The following is a 17738-nucleotide window of genomic DNA, read 5'->3' as shown; positions in this document are numbered from 1 at the left end:
TTTCAGAAGTAACACATAATCAGTTCCCTGCTCCTATGTATATGTTTCTTGCCTCTTGATCACTGCTTCTTTGAAAAGCAGCATTATGAGGTAGAAGTTCTGATGTTATTCTTCCTGATCTCTGCTAAAGCTCAATGTGATCTTAGAAGAGAAACTGTATGTTCCAGTAAAATATAGAATGTAGAAAATCATTTTTTTTTTGTAATGAAGATGTCTATTTGTTCTAATATGTGGAATTAGAACAGTCACAAACACATAAATTTCATGAGATGTGTGTTGACAAATATTGCTTAAATAGCTAATGTTTCCCATAGCAGAAGTCTGTTAACCATTCAGTGAGTAAAAGCTGAATATATAGGAATAAGCTTTTCCCTAAAGGAAAAGAATCATAGAATTGTTTGAGTTGTAAGGGACCCTTAAAGGCCATCTAGATCATCTTTCCTGCAACTGAACAAGGACAACCGCAGCTAGATAAGGGTGCTCAGAGCCCCATCCAGTTTAATCTTGAATGTCTCCAGGGATGGGGCATACATTACATCTCTGGACAATCTGTTCCAGTGCCTCACAAACCTCGTTGTAAAAATCTTCCTTATATCCAGTCTACATCTCCCCACTTTTAGTTTGAAACCATTTTCTCTTGTCCTGTCACAGCAGACCCTGCTAAAGAGAATGTCCTTTCTTATTTCCCACATTTAAACACTGCAAGGCCTCCCATAGGTCTCCCCTGAGCCTTCTCTTCTCCAGGCTGAACAGCCCCAGCTCTCTCAGCCTGTCTTGGCAGGGGAAGTGTTCCATCCCTTCGATCATTCTTATGGACCTCCTCTGGACATACTCCAACAGGTGCACGTGTCTCCTGTACTGAAGACACGTACTAACACATGAGAACCTTGTCCCTTTAACTTAGCTGTGCTATCCCTCAGCTTGTTGTAGGCTGGCTCGCTATCATTCCCTTCCCCTTTCAAACCTAGTTTAAAGCTCTGTCAATGAGCCTAGACAGCTCCTGGGCCAGAACTCTTCCCCCCATTGACCCACGTAGACCCCATTGGCAGCCATCAGGCCAGGTGCCAAGTGAACTGCCCCAGAGTCTAAATGTTAGCAGCAATAGTGGAATCAGATTTTAAACAGATTCTGAACTTTCCTTTTGTTGAGTAAAATGGTGGTAGTGACAAGCCAGCCAAAAACAAAAAGAGAGTGGAAGAATGTTGGAGGTGGTAAAAGTTTAGCTTCCAGAACACTCTTCAAACCAATGCATTTTAACCTACCAACTCTCCCCTGTCTGCCAACCTGCCCAACCTTCATTCCTGGAATAATTTATACACGATTGTATCGGGATAGTGCAAATTACCTATGATATCTTCTCTGCCACCCAAGTTGGGGTATTTCCAAGTTACTAGAAGCTGCATTTTTCAGAGATGGATTTCCCCAAGAAGGAGCAAACACTGGAAGCAGAATCCCAAAGAACTACTGGGATGAATAAAGATGACAACAAAGTGCTATCTTAAATAATTGCATAGGAACAGAGTGAGATGTTATGTTGCACTGCCAGCTCATGTTGGAATTCTTAAGTGTTATGTAAATGTCAAGCAGGAGCTTTGGATGAAAATAATCTCACAGCTGTGGCCAGACATAACCAGACTAGTTGTTAATAAGGTGATCTGGTGCTTTAGCAGTGAATCCGTGGCAAGGTTAAGTTTAGCACCCCCCGAATTCAAACATTTGCCTCTATTTTGGGACTGTATGTTCTGTTACTGCAGGTATTCAACCATGTTGCCTCAGCTATGCTTCTTCCATTGTCCTAGCTGTGAATTCTAAGGGTAGTTCAAATATACCTTAATAAAAATTAAACAAATAAGATCTAACAAAGAAAGGTTTGGTCAGAACAGAGGAATAAAGAACAGGATTTATTGTCTCTGCTTTGGTTTCTTCCACAGCTACACAACTTCTGACTACCTTCTACAATTTTTTTTTTTAAGACTAGATTTCAGAAAGCAAAGGTTCAATGTGTGAAGGAAGGAACACTGCTCTAGTGTTTTCATAGCATGATCTCAACTCACAGCTTATCCTAACTGACACCCATCTGCTCCCTCCTACCCAAACATTAATCTTCACACAGCACAACACTCTCCTTCCAGCTTTTTTTTTTTTAATTCCTCTGCTCTCTTCAGTCATAATCCTATGAAAGTATTGAGGCAAATATGAATTTCAGAATTCTTTTATTAGATGTTTCCCACCTACACATTTCAGACATGAATACTTCTTTTCCAATTGCATGACTTTGCTTTTCTATTTGTTTTCTTCCTCCAAGGCTTTCCCTTGGAGATATATACCAGATTTCAAAGGCTGGTTATCATTCACACAGAACATCTTGTCCTATCGGAGTCTTTCTTCTCCGTAGCAGATGCCCCATCAATGTTGCTTATTAGTAGTTTCAGATTCTTTAAAGAAGTGAGGTGTGGCAACACAAATTTCCCACATAGCAAAACATAATAGTGGTGCTTTCCTTTCTGGATTTCACATTCTAATCTTTTTTTACTACCTGCCAGAAAAGCTGAAGAGAAATTATCAGAAAAAATGTCTTATTCTGTATCAGAACCAGAAAGTATGCAATAAATGGTTCTTGGTATAAAAAATATGTTACAGCTGTAGTGGACTTGTAGCATGAGTAAGACAGTGTTTGTGAGGAGAGAGAGCATCTCACTAGGCTATTTGATAAAGGAGGTTAAAAAAAAAAAATTAGAGCATACAAGTTGGCTTACATATTAAGCTCCAGCTGCTGTACCTAAGGAAGGTCCGGTAACCCAAATGTACTTTAAGTTCTATGTATATGTCAACTGCCTGGGCAAATAAGATTTCTTTGGCTTTATTTCTCTCCTGTGTGTGCAAACTGCATGTGACTTATCTTCACATTGCAGGAGATGGGAAAATCTTAGTATAAATTCAGCATATGAGAAAGCAAATTACGTATACTTACAGTAAGACTCCTAGCTAGTTTCTTAAAGTGTTATTTTTACAAGCTTCCCTGAGTTTCTTGCCTCTGGTTTCACGTATTCTTTTTTCTTTTCTCTCTTTCTGTAATTGCTTTCTATTTTAATTTAGAAATCAAATGACAACACATCTACTATTCCACAGTCTATATCTAAATGGCATTCTCCGTTAACTTTTAATGACAACCTTAAGGAGTGCAGCAGTAGTGCACTGACTCTTATTTAGAAGGGTATGAAACAGAATATATATGCCATGATAAAATATGGTTACATTACTGCCTACAAAAGGCATTCTAAATAGTTTCAGGGAAATATCATCTTAAGTTTGTGAAACAGAAGTTAAGAATAAAGTAAAAGCAGGGAGTCCAGAAAAAAAAAGGAGGGACACCTGGAACCCAGGGCCATGTCCAGGCAGCTTTCGGAGATCTCCCAGGAGAAAAGTCCACAGCCTCTGTGCAACTTGTGCCAGTGCTCAGCCACCTGCAGTGCACAGAAGTGCTTCTTGCTGGTCAAACAGAACCTTTTGTGTTCCAGTTTGCACTCACTGCCTTATGTCCAGGCACTGGATGCCACTGAAAAGAGCTTGGCTCTGCCTTCTTTGCACTCTTCCTTCAGGTATTTACAGTCATTGATGAGATTCTCCTGAGACTCCTCTTCTCCAGACTGCACAGATCCAGCTCTCTCAGCCTCCGTTCACAGGAATTTCTCAAAGGGTGTTGCTAAGGTGTTACACATAAGATTTCAACACACAAGCAAATTAGTTGTGATGAATTACTCTACTTCATTTCTCATGAAAATATTAAGTATCTGGAGGCAGTTTTACCCTTAATTAGAAAAGCTGCCAAGAAGTTGGAGAACACACCCTCATATCTGCCTTGCATCAGGGTTCACAGGATAATATTTTTTTCATGCAGATATATGTTCATGAGTCCAAATCCTGAGAGCTGGGAAGGGGATGGTGATTTCTCTATCTTCTGGGCTGCATCATCAGAAACAGGGTTGGGTGAGAAGGTGTAGTAGCATGTTCAAACACCTTTCTACAGTTGTTGTCACTCTGAATGGTGCTCAAATGAAACGAGCCTCCATATAAATTCCTTATTATTGTTATTGCACAGAGTAAAGCCATCTCTGAGAGCAAAGATGATATTAGGAAGCTGAGGTCTGATATCCAGTTTACAACCTCCTCGTGCCACCAGCAACTAACAATAACAATTTATGTAAAAGCTGTCCCAGTTATAGCAGTCATTGTTCAATGCGTTATTGAAATACCTTTTACTGGTGCCTTGGAAACTGCCAGAATTATTTCTCCTACAATTTAGCTCTTTTTAGAACAATAGAGAAAAGCTTAAGTTTTACTCTGCGCTTTTCTACAGCTTACAACTTGATATCTTTGTGAGCTTTGGAAGTGAAAAAAAAACACACAAGTAACTGCTACTTCCTACTACTGAAACTACGTAGAAGATTTTCTCTGTCTGTAGATTTTGTTTTCTACTCAAATACTGTGGATCTGTCTGTAACTCAGACATTACTATTTACTAGCACAGTGTGTTCCTCTGCTTCAGCTACTGTGGTCGAGATATATGGCATTGATTTAATGCCTTAGCAAACAAAAGAGTAAAAGAATAATCAGGTGGTAGAAAGACTGCCAGTTAGAGTAGACTCTGACCTTTACAATACTTTGCTAATATCAGTTCATTTATGGTTACTTGTTCAAAATTCAGAATTCAATAGACTAAAAGAATCACTTTCGTTGTGACTGCCATTTCTGTACATTAAAACTACTGTCCTAGCTTGGCCCCATTAAATATGAAAATAAACTCATGGAGACCTGCGACTGCAAGGGCTTCCTTTTGACAGTGACTGACTCTTCTGAGCTACAGATACCACCCAAGTTGCCCTTAATCAGTGCTGAATCCTGATCTTGCTACAGAGTTACTACTGGCCTCAGATGTCCCTAGCCTGAAACACTACCAGACAAGATTTTGGATCTTTTAAGTTAATCAGTAGCAATTGGATATAGGCCCAACAAAAGAAATTTGGTAAAATATAAACTTAATTGAGGCTTGCGTGCTCCTGGTGAGTCAGTCAAGAAACTTCAACTGAAATATTTCTGTGCCATGAAATGCTGAGAAAAACACCAATTCATCCGAACAAAAGCACAAAAACAGCAGTAAAAATATTCTTTGAGGGATTTCTCAGTCTCACCAGTAGAGACAGAAACATTCATTGAGCCAAAGAGAAATAAGAAAGGCTCCTTAGAACACTCCAGATAATAATATGGCTGTCCAGAACAAGATCAGAAGAAAGACACACTGAAAGACAAGTATCGTAGCTACTATTATGGCTAGAAAGAACGGTTCCCAACAGGATCACAAAGCAGACTCTAGCAAGGAGGTGATAAGACCAGAGCAAGCAATACAGCTTCAAGGCAGAGAGGGGAATGGGTCATACATCTCAAATATGAAAACTGAGGCAATAGCAGTATTGTGGCTAAAGTGAGGATGATAAAAGGAGTAACTGAGACAGAGAAGAAATCAGGTGCTGGAGTTTGTGAGGCTTGCCTACATCCAAAGACATCCTGAGCAGGAAAAGCAATCCCATTGGATACTCCATATTTGCAAGAAATCCCTGCAGCAGCCTGCAGCTGGTTACACAATGGTGTGATAACGGGCTGTGGACAGGTATGGGAGTGACACACTTGGCAAAACTAAGTAGACTTCCAGCAATCAAAAGACTGGTTATAAACCACATCATAATATTTCAGAGGTTCATTTTTTTCCTCTCCACATCCTCAAAACCATTCATGGAGAAGGAGATCCAGGCTCTTCCAAGAAGCAGGCAAAGCATGTGCTGTGAAGAACCTGGGTTTCCAAGGAAGCGTGTAACCACAGGATCAGAGGGAGGACTAAAACGTCAGATTTCCATGGAAATATTCTGATCTAATTAGAAAGAAATCTGTAAAACTAGAAGTAAGTTGTTATATGCTGATCCAGAAGCACAAAGTATTTTGGAAAGATATCCAATTAATTTTATGAAATTCTGTATCACAGAAGACCCTTGGTATATTGAACTATTAATGAATACTTCCTTTAACACTGCTGTTTACAGTCCCTTGGTTCAGAGTTAGATACAAAACTAAGGAAAACATAAATGTTTTATAGAATCATGTACATTAGAAAAATCATAGGTGGTGTCCCAGGCATTGTGAAGTTCCAGTGTATTTAATTGAGAATAAAGGGATGAGATGCATAATTCTCTGAAGAAATACTGGAGCTTACTGATTTCCAGATCACAGTGAAAATCTCAGATGTCAGCAACTTTATTAGCATCTAAAACACAATTTTAAAGTGAGTGGCAGAAAGGAAGGTCAGAGTTGTTCTGTCTACTGAGCAGAAGTCTAAGCTTCATGTTAAAATACACTGACTTTTACAGAAATGTGTAGACTTTCCAGCCTTTAACAGAGCATAAATGAACAGGCATATAGACATATGCAGATTTTATGCTCCATTGCATTTTTCAAATTATTTAAAATATTTATACCAACTTAACATTGTAGTTGTTGAGGCACAATTTCTCAAGGATTGGTATTTATCTTTCGGTAAGTGAAAAGTTTGTATTTCAGAAGTTCACATAATCCTGTATATACTCATCTGGCTATCTGGAGAGTTTCTACTGTTTCTCAGAAGGTATTTATAGTCTCCACCTCTTTGTACTGCCACCATCTAACTCTCTCTAAGATGTGGTTTGGATAAAGGTTATTCCATCTTTATCAGGTCATCCTACTTCATACAGGAGACACACTGTGCCTGCTGTTACTGACAGATACAATAGCATTTCAGATGATCACTATGATTTTCCAGACTCTTTAGTCTGCATTTTGGTAGCATAAGATGTAAGTAATAGGTTGTATTCATAAACAGGAATGCATCTGAGCTGTAATTCTTACTGGCTTATTGATTTACTGCGGTTTGTCATTTTTTCTTTCATTTTCCCTTCTCCATCAGTTTTTCATCCTCGTGTTGGCAGATTCACAGAGTTCTTTCTATTTTTTTTCTAGCAAATGATGACATTTTCATAAGCACTACATTCATCATTTCATTAAGAATAGTAGTTGTTTGGGTTTTTTTAGGAAATGAAGTTTGAAACAAAATTGCTGCATAACATGGAGATACTTGAGCTAGCTCTGAATGATTTGAAAATAGTATGAGAACGTGGAAGAACTTTCTGCCTGAGTAATACTGCTTCCTCTACATGGCACTGCACATGACCTTAACGTTTGATTTACTTTTAGATTCAGGCATTCTGTCCATCTCTGGCAAGTCCTTGTAGACAGTACTTGAACACCTGATGGTTGTGGGTGGAATAGTACTCTTCCTAGAAGCTCATATGATGTCATGTTTTGGATTTTTGATGAAAATGGATGACATGAATGTGTTAGCTGTTGCTGAGCAGTTTGCATAGAGCCAAGGAAATTTCAGCTTCTAACACTGCCTGGCGAGTGAGGAGCTGGTGGTACACAAGAAGCTGGGAGGGGAGAGAACCAGGACAGCTGGCCTAAACTAAGAGATATCCCATACTACATGGTGAATAACAAAGCTGGGATAAATAAGGGAGAAGGAGGGATATTTGGAGGGATGTGTTTGCCTTCCCAACAAACCTCTACATATGCCAAGCCTTGCTGTTCTGGCAGTGACTGATGGGAGACAGCCAATGAGGTCTTCAGGTGCTTTATTTCAGTTCAGGGCTTCTGCTTTACCTGGTGAACTGTCTTTATCTCAGCCCAGGGATTCTTGCATCTTTCTGTTTCTGTCCTTCATAAAATTAGAGAATAATTGAGGTTGGAAAAAACAGTAAGATCATCTAGTCTGATGTCAGCCTATGTCTGTGACTGCTCTAGACCATGTCCGTCAGTGCAACAGCTACCCTTTTCTTGAACATCTTCAGGGCTGGTGCCTCCATCACTTCCCTGGGCAACCTGTTCCAATACCTCACCACACTCTCTGATAAGAAATTTTTTGTAATATCCAACCTGAACCTCCCCTGGCAGAACTTAAGGTCATTCCCTCTGATTCTGTCACTAGTTACCTGGGAGAACAGGCCTACCCCCACCTTGCTACAACCTCCTTTCAGGCAGTTGTACCAAGCAATAGTGTCTCCCCTGAACCTACACTTCTCCAGACTAAACAGTCCCAGTTCCCTCTGAGCTGCTCCTCATAAGACTTCTGTTCCTTCACAGCTTTGCTGCCTTTCTCCAGACATGCTCCAGGGCCTCTATCTTGTAGTGACATCTCCAAAATTAGCACAGTACTTAAGCTGTGGCCTCACCAGTGCTGAGTACAAAGGGATGATCTCTTCCCTGCTCCTGCTGGCAACACTATTTCTAATCCAAGCCAGGATGTTATTAGCCTTCTTGGCAACCTGGGCACACTGTCACAGCTGTCAGCTAACACCCTCAGATCCTCTCCACCATGCATCTTTGCAGCCACTCTACCCCAGGCCTGTAGAAATGCATGGGGTTTTTGTAACTGAAATGCAGGACCTGGCACTTGGTCACGTTGAACTTCCTCCCACTGCCCTCAGCGCAATGACCCAGCCTCCGGATCCCTTTTTAGGGCCTTCCTACCAGATGGGGACAGTGAGTGAATGGCTGCATGATGCCGAGCTGCTTGCCAGTGTTACACTGCAACAGCAGTTTATTAAGAGCTTCCTGAAATATATTAACTAATTTGAATTTAATAAATTGGAATGCAAACACATTGCTGCAAGTAAAAAATTAAAAATATCATGGAAATTAAGGAGAAAATTTGGAAAATATGACCATATAAAACTTCAGCAACCTCTTTCTAAAGTAGCTTGACAGAGTCTTTTAAATAGTATCCCTGACACGACCTGAGCATTTAGTATAATTGAAGGATACTATTAATGTAAATGTTATTTGTACATCCGTGATCCAAAAAATACAAAAATTGACAGCTGCAGAATGTAACAGAATTTGTTCTTCCTGTCTGAAAGCATAGCTATCATCAAAGCAATTTTTCAGATATTTATGAGGCCAAGCCTGAAGCCTCTGCTGTGGAAGAAATACACCAGAAAATAAAAAATCTTTTAATAGCTTGAACAAATCTCATGAAGCCAGTATAAAATAATAATAATAATAATAAACAGAAACAATACTTCCCCCAGGAGTTACACAGATATGGACCTCTCAGTTTCTGACTCTTGAGCTGGGTAGGCGCTGAAAATTACAAACCTTCAAAAAGCACTACAGCACACATTTACAATTACTCAAGAAGGCTCAAATTCACCTTTCATTCTAAGAGCAATGTCTCAAAAATCAATCCTTTGTGTCTTGTCTCATCCAGTACACAGCACTACGACCCAATATATTCATTTGATGCACATGCAATTAAATTTATGTACCAAAATAATACTGAAAATAGCTTTTTCCTTCTATGGAAGAGAGAGAATGCGAACACCTGTGCAAGAATGGAGAATACCAATGTATATAGAATCTCACTGCAAGAATCGCTAAGGTAGATAGCCCAGCATCTGAAAAAAGCTGGGTGCTAACCTGGTATGGCAGTTTCTGTTTTGCTGGAACAAAATCGCAATGCTGAACTATTCATTTTTCTAGTTCAAAATTTTTGAGAAATCTTATTAAAGCAACACTCTAAACACAATGAGTGTGTTTTGTCTACAACTGTTTTGCAGAGGAGCACACATCACACATTTACATACTACTGCAACTTTTAATATTCATTTTTTCCCCTATGATACTACAGGGAAAACCCTTGCAAAAACTGAGGTAACAGATACAGAGATTATAATTACACATTATCTAAACAGCTGTGGATTCAGCTCTATATTTTGTAATGTTCAAGCAGTTGATCTCTAGAAAACATGGAATATTACTCAGAATTAGTAAAATGGACTACTTCATCAGCTACTTTGTGGCAATACCTAATACAGCAACAAAATGACTGAAAAAAATAATAAAATAATACTCAGGGAAAAAAACAAAAACAAAAACAGGAGGTAAAAAGATGTCATTACCAATGTCATTTACCTCTATTTGAGCAAGGTCTTTGACATGGTCCCCCACCACATCCTTATCTCCAAATTGGAGGGATGTGGATTTTATGGGTGGACCACTCGATGGATAAGAAACTGGTTGAAAGGCCGTAGACCGAGGGTGGTCATCAATGGCTCTATGTCCTGTTGGAGAGGATCCAGAGGAGAGCCATGAAGATGATTGGGGGACTGGAGCACCTTCCCTAGGAAGACAGGCTGAGGAAGCTGGGCTTGTTCAGCCTGGAGAAAAGAAGGCTGTGGGGTGACCTCATTGCAGCCTTCCAGTGTGTAAAGGGAGCCTACAAACAGGAGGGGAATCAACTCTTTGAAAGGGTAGATAACAGCAGGACATGGGGAAATGGTTTGAAGTTGAGAGAGGGAAGATTTAGGTTGGATATCAAGGGGAAGTTCTTTACAGAGAGAGTGGTGAGGTGCTGGAACAAGCTGCCCAGAGAGGTTGTGGATGCCCCGTCCCTGGAGGTGTTCAAGGCCAGATTGGATGGGGCCCTGGGCAGCTTGGTCTAGTATTAAATGGGGAGGTTGGTGGCCCTCCTGTGGCAGGGGGTTTGGAGATTCACAATCCTTGAGGCCCCTTCCAACCCTGACCATTCTGTGATTCTGTGATTCTGTGATTCTGTGATTCTGTGATGCTGTGATTCTGTGAAAGATGAGTTACAAAAGTTCAACACAAACTAACCATTTTCCTTTTTCCTCCTGATGTACGTAAGGACCCAAGGAAAAATATATTTCACCACAGAATGTTCAGAAATGATCTCGGCAGAGGGCTAAATTAAGATAATGCCCTGAGTAACTTCTTGGAAAGGCTTCTGAAGAGCTAATGTGAATGACAAATTGCAGCAAATACTTCTCTGGCTTTAGAAAGAGTAAATACCATTAGCAACAGCACTGTGGATTTTAAGCTTTAATTTCTAAATCCAATTCCCCTATTTTCAGGGAAATTACAGAATGACAAACTTCCAAATACTAAAGAAATCTTCTTTTTTTTTTTTCTTATTAACCTGGAGAATGTTATATACTTTTTCCATCTCAGCCCACATTTACTCTATGCCTCCATTTTGATATTCACCAGTATACCCTTTTAATTTAAATACTATTTCTTTTTCTTTCTCACAAAGGTTTTAAAAATATTCATGTATTGTTTGTGTCAATATCTGCCTCATACTTGTTACTTATTTTGTTCCCTAATGGATAGTCAAAGGCTTCCAACAGATTGAAGGAGCAGACTATCCAAGAAAATGGTGGTTTATATGCAAGTGCTATGAACTGATCACTACAAAAGCCTTTATAGTTTTTTGACATACCTTTTCATTTGCAAAGATAAAAAAGGACCTACAAAAGCACATGCAGGAACACACGAAGTTGTAATTTTCTTACTGATTCGCCCAGCAAAAGCAACCAATCAGTTTCCTCTTCAGATGGCAAGTTTTCCACACAGTTTTGTTAAAAAATATTTTACTTTCTTCTCTTTTCTCCTGTTATATTACATAACACATAACTATTAGATAGTATCAGTAGCAAACAGTGCTTTCTTTTTTTTTTTCTCTTCAAATTGATACTACTGGTTTACAGCTTTGAAACACAAGTTCCGAGTGTGTGACTAAATATCAACTCAAATACATCTGCAGCTAGAAAAAATGAAATATCAGCAAGCAGCAACTCAACTACACAGTGATATTACACCTTTTAACAGCACACTACTTTGCAAAAGGTTCTGACACTGAAGCCTAGAGAACCTGTTGCCTTCTGACAACCAATGTTAATTCAAAACAAGTGCTTACAAGAACCTTGCCAATACTCCAGCAGCACCTATGGATCAGTCAATCCATGCATCTTTAAAAAGTTAAATATTTATTTGTTTTTCCACAGTGTGTTATGGATAAATTGCTCAAAATAACAGATAAAATACAGAAAAAAAATCTCTCCAAGCATGGCAGAATTTTTTCAAAAACATTTCTAATCTCATTTTATATTTCTTATTTTACTAGCACCAGGCTTTGACTCAGGACCTTGTTAGCACTAAAAATAATATCTCAGTACAATTTTGGCTAATGCTTGAAATAAATTTTTGCTAAGTTTATTTAATGCAAACTCCTTGATCTACCATTGCAGCAGCAGTCTCCTGAACTGTCTGCTGAATATGCACACCTGGAACTCCACACATTGCTATAGTTACAGCTTTGTCACATGAAAAGTCAGCTTTACTCTTTCAGTATTTCTGTAGAGCATTAATGCAGGTAATCTATTTACAAATGGAGCCCTGTTTAGTTTGGACTGCAAACAGCTGGCATCCATCTGCCAGCCCTGGACCATGTGGATGTGGCATTGCAACCTGTAGGGTTATGTAGGGAATTACAGCTGACTTTTCCCTATCATTTACGCCTGATTTTCCTGTGCTAATGATATCCATAGACTATCTGTTTTTTCACAGACAAAAATAACTCTGATTTCTGTCTTGTCACAAAATAGACAAAAGCATTTCCCAGGACTGTGTGCATTACTAACAGTCACTGTCACTTTCTGCAGCTTGGCTCTCGAGCAAAAATGTAATTCTTTCACTTCATTGCATTCCATCTGGAAATGTATTCAGAAGCAGAAATCACACTGTGAAAAGTTAACAGAAGAAACAGGAAAAGAAAGAGAATTGCTCTATCTGGAAACCTTTATAGTTCTGCAACCGGAGTAAACCTGGGGAAGATACTCTGCAGTACCCTGAGTGGTAAGGTAAGATCTCTGCTTAGTCACAACTGAAACCATGGTATTGACAATCATGTTACCGTTTCCATTTATTTTGAAGTCTGACACTGTGAAATCATAAAAACAATAAAAATAGGCTTCACAGAAATCTCTTAAATAAACTTTTATGTACTAGGAAACTTATCTAGGAAGATATCAATATCTTCTTTCCAAGTTACGCTAAATTAAGTGGATTTGAGTGGGGGGCTGAAGTACATAAATATGTCAGGAAACAGATCTGCATTAAGCAACTGAGTTAGAGACCATGAATAAATGAGGGGTAAAACTCATTAATAGCCTATAAGTAATGAAATAACTTTTGAATTCATGAAAAAAAAAGGTAGAAGAAAAATGCATTAATTAAAAATGCTGAGGAGTAGAAATGCAGAGACTGCACATCCTCTTGGAATTGAGTGTTATTAGTGAGGCAACAGAAACCCCATGCAGTTCCATGAATACACATCACATATTAGAATACTAGCATATATGTCAAGCTAAATTTCTAAATGACATGCTGCAGTATTGGCTGGACTTTCTCCCAAGTTTAAAAACAGAGGATCACAAAAACATCCTTCAAAGCAAATACCTAAATTAAATTGAATTCCCCACATCTTGGTTGACTAAACTGTATGACTATTTCTTCTTCAGCACAGGCTCTTTGTATGTAACACATTCTCAGATAGAAGGAAATACCTTGTTCTAATAGAGAAAGAATGTTTCATTGACCTCACTGTGCTTTGGAACAGGCTAAATAAAAACAATGATTCCCTGAAGGCAAATCTGTTTTCTTTCTCTGGTGTGGAAAGGGCAGTAGCTGGGAAGTTCAATATCCTATATGCAGCATGGGTCACTAGAGGAATACAGTGGCGATAAGATTTTACAGTCAGATCTGGAAAAAATAACTTTGAAATGGGCACTCCAGAAATGAAAGCTAAAGTTTATGCCTAGGAAAATGAGCAAAAAATTTTGATGGTATTCAAAGAAGCAGCAGCATTATATTCTTCCTTCATTTCAATTTCTTGTCATGACTCTACCACTGTTTCTACAGTAGCAATCAGTTCTGCTCTTGTTTTGTTGATGTCTCTGAAAGAAATCTCAATTATCAGTGCTTTGCTGTATTTCATCCATTGTAATAGCTATTAACTTTTACTCAGCAAGAAAATTATGCAGAAAGAAGGAAAAGAATTCTTAGAACACAAAATAGTGATCTTACAAGTTACTGTATTCCTGCCTTTCGGTGCTTCACTGCCTCTATTTCTCTATACCCCAAAAAAGAAAGCCTACAAGAAAAAAACAGGCAGGATATGCCTGATATCCCAGAGAGACCTTCTGCATTCGATCTTATGCACAGCCTGTTAGGACATTGCTCCCAGATGGGCCAGTTTCAGTGTCCATCCCACCACACCATAAACATTACTGTGACTGCTTTCTGTACAAGTTCTGCCTGGGAACAGAACTGTTGATGCTGCTGATCTCTCTATTTAGCTGAAACTAGCAAATAAAATGGGCTCTCAAGGTTTTTAGTTTCCTCCTTATTAAGGCTGAGAATTTGGATTGTTCCAGATATACCCTGTGGCAGAAAACCAACCAAATAAGATTTCAGGAGGAGAAAGCACTCTGCACAATTGTGACAGTTTAGGACTGAGTGGGTAATGATTTGTTGCTAGCATATGGCTTAATTAAATAAAGCCTTATCTTAAAAGGTTACTCTACGTACAGCTGTTAATATGTATGCATTCAGTACTAATTGTAGATAAAAGCTCCAAGGCAATTTATTCATTTAAACATCAAAATATAGGCACTGAAAGAAAAACCTGGAATTAATCTTTTGATTTTATTCTTCCAGTTGAAGGCAGCTGCCTGGGCAGCAGATCTAGGGGCTAGAAAATCCACAGATCAGATCACATGCTCAGACCCACATTCAAGAGCAGATGGAAGCAGAGTATGAGAAGTTATTTCTACACAACAAGAAAAACCTGAGTCTGCCAAAGATAACTGCAGTTGCTGTTGTACTACTGCCAGCAGTGCATATGTTTCTTATGGGCAACTGAATGCTTTCCATTCAGTGTGTAAGAATTCTGTTTTCTTGAACTATATTAATGGAAACACTCTAAAGTTTTCTGAATCCAGAGCCACACAGAAACCTCTCGGAAATCATTATTCCCTATTCCATAAAATGTCTGAAGTATTTTACCCATGTATCTATGGTCTAGTGCTCCCAGTATCCCAGCGAGGAGATTCACTTAAAATTCACAGAAAACAACCAAATAAAAGTAATCCCAAATATGTCTAGGTTACATCTTAAGCAGGCTTTTTGGCAAGCTCAGATAATCCAGATGAGGTGTACTGTGGGAACACTCTGGCCTACGTGCCTAGACTCTCCCCTTAGAAACAGAGCATACGTTTGCATGTGTGTACAAACGGAAAATGGCACTGGTAGATTTTGTAGTACAGGGAGTCAACATGCTCAGGGCAAGTGTCCAGGTCTGGAAACTGGGACTGTTTCCCAGATCCCAAAGTACAGACATAACCACAGAGAGCCAGCAGCTGGCTCCTCGGTCCTCTGGTTTTCATGCTCCAACTGTGCAAGATGGTCAGAAAACAGGTCTAAAAGAGTTGGCCATCATTTGATTTTTTCAGAAGATCTCTGAAAAATGTGAATGTTGACACTAAAGGCTTCAGTTCCCAGCTCTCAAACTCTCATGGAACTGTCTATTGAAAGAAATGAGGTAAATAAAGTGTGAGACTGAGGCAGAAGAGAAAATCTCCAGCAGTAAGGTTTAGTGCTTGAGAGCTCAGTTTTCTGAGGAAATTCTGCATTAAAGCTCTTGAACAAGATCCGGTGAGCAGAAAAATGTAGCCTCCCAGCTGCTCTTTCTGTAGGCTTAGGGAAGAGAACATTCAAAAATAAAAACACATCCAAATAGGGCACCAATACTGTGGAAAGTCCACATCTTTGTTGGAAACCTATAGCCACTGTGCTTGCTCTGTGCTTCCTCCTGCCCAATGGATTTGTGAACCGCATGGCTTACAAAAAGAATTCCAATTCTTATAAATCATTATTTCTGATTTTCATAGGATTTCTGAGCACTTTACACAACAAATATTAAACCAGACCAAAAATCAAACATATCAGCCTCTGATCTAACAAAAGCATAGAAGTAATGCATAAAAGTAATGACTACCGTATCTCTCTGAAACACTGGGGAGAAGACTGTTTTAGAGACTTTTCCACACAAAACACTGGCTTACTTGGCTTATTCTCTGGATCAGAAAACAAAACAATAGGTGAAATTGATATAGTACTACAACACAGTACTCTCCCATTTTCTCAACAGCATATAATGCACATATCTTAAAAAAAATAATTAGATCAGACAAGTTATACTCAAAGTGATAGCAATCTAATCCCCCCACTATGTTGCATTTTTCTCTCTGTACTTCTGACAATCCAAAGATGTTTAATGTAGATGATAGAAATAGAAACCTGTGTTGATCCCCTTTGGGCTACTAGCAACTTCATTTTCTTTGGTATCAGTTGCCAAGGGAACCAACAAATTGAGTCAGTGATAAATAGGGTAATCAATTTTAGTTATTTTCATCTGCCTTGCTGTACTAAGCCAAAATGTCCTTTCATCTCAGCATTGGTTTGGTATTTCATTGCTCTCCTCATGCTTTTTCAATTAATACATCTCATAAAAAAATAGTAATCTAGCTGCATTACCACAGCTTGACAGCTGGATAGACTGAAAACTTGCCACATTCACAAATGCCAGTTCCACAAATTCACACATCTGAATAATTGATTGTTAAGAAATGCCTCACCCTCAAAAGGCAGATGGGCTGTGTGAACTTTTCTACATGTATGCTGGGGCTAATCAGACCTTCATTTTTGACCCACAGCCAGCTAATCAACTGAGCAACAACAGGACTCAAACCAGAAGAAAATAAATTGTGGACTTAGATGAGCTATGGCTGAAATTATCAGAAAAGTAAGTCTAAGATTAGAGGAGAGTGGATGAGGTGTTAAGACTAGAAAAGCAATTCTGAAGCAAGATTTTAGCCTAAGAAAACTCTTGCTGTTTTTCACATGCTTATATAGCAATGCAGCTGACATTTGGAGTTCTTATAAGAAGCAAAGGGAGATTATGATAGTCACTGGAGAACACAGTGAAGAAAAATAAAACTGATGCTCCTCTGTCAGTGTGTAGTGGGAGTGGATCAGAAGTGTACTTCTGAGAGAGGCATGCAGCCTTTCACCTGACTACTCCTGATCAAAGTGTGCTGAATTCCATGGGAGTTTTTATCATTAGCTTCAATCAATTTTGCATTAGGTATCACTGTTCAAATCTGTGATGGAATATACTGGCAATTAAGATTGTATTTAGGAGTAAGAATGGAAAAATAACAGCAGTACAAAAATTATGAGATGTACTTAGGAAAAAACAATACATGGCATATAGTTCAACCAAATCACTGCTAACTTTTTAAAGTAAAAACAAAAAAACAAAAAAGCTTTAACTTACATGAGAAAAAGAGAAAAAGGATCAGAAAATGGAAGTAAAATTATTCAGGACTAACAGTGAAATAAGAAGTTACCAGTATTGCAGAGAAGCTCTTTTTTTTTTTAACATAAAATCTCATTTTTCTGGATTTCTACCACCCTTTCGTCCCAACTATGAATTAATATACTGCAAAATTACAGGAAATATATCTGTCCAGTAAATTACAAAAACACTCTGGAATAGTTTTGAAGTAGCATATATAAATGAATTTGAAATCTAGGTAATCTCTACTGGTTTGAAAGAGCCAGTTATGTCTTTTTTATTTATAGAAAACAGATTCATTATGCTGTATTAAAATGTGAAATGCTCTAGTGAAAGAACTCTTCTCTGAGAAGGCTTATTTAGCAATTTTGCAGTCAAACTT

Source organism: Meleagris gallopavo, chromosome Z (assembly GCF_905368555.1).
Source record: "Meleagris gallopavo chromosome Z, MGAL_WU_HG_1.1, whole genome shotgun sequence".
In the NCBI taxonomy this organism is placed as follows: Eukaryota; Metazoa; Chordata; class Aves; order Galliformes; family Phasianidae; genus Meleagris; species Meleagris gallopavo.
The sequence above is the reverse complement of the archived record's forward strand: the minus strand, read 5'-3'. Positions refer to the sequence as shown.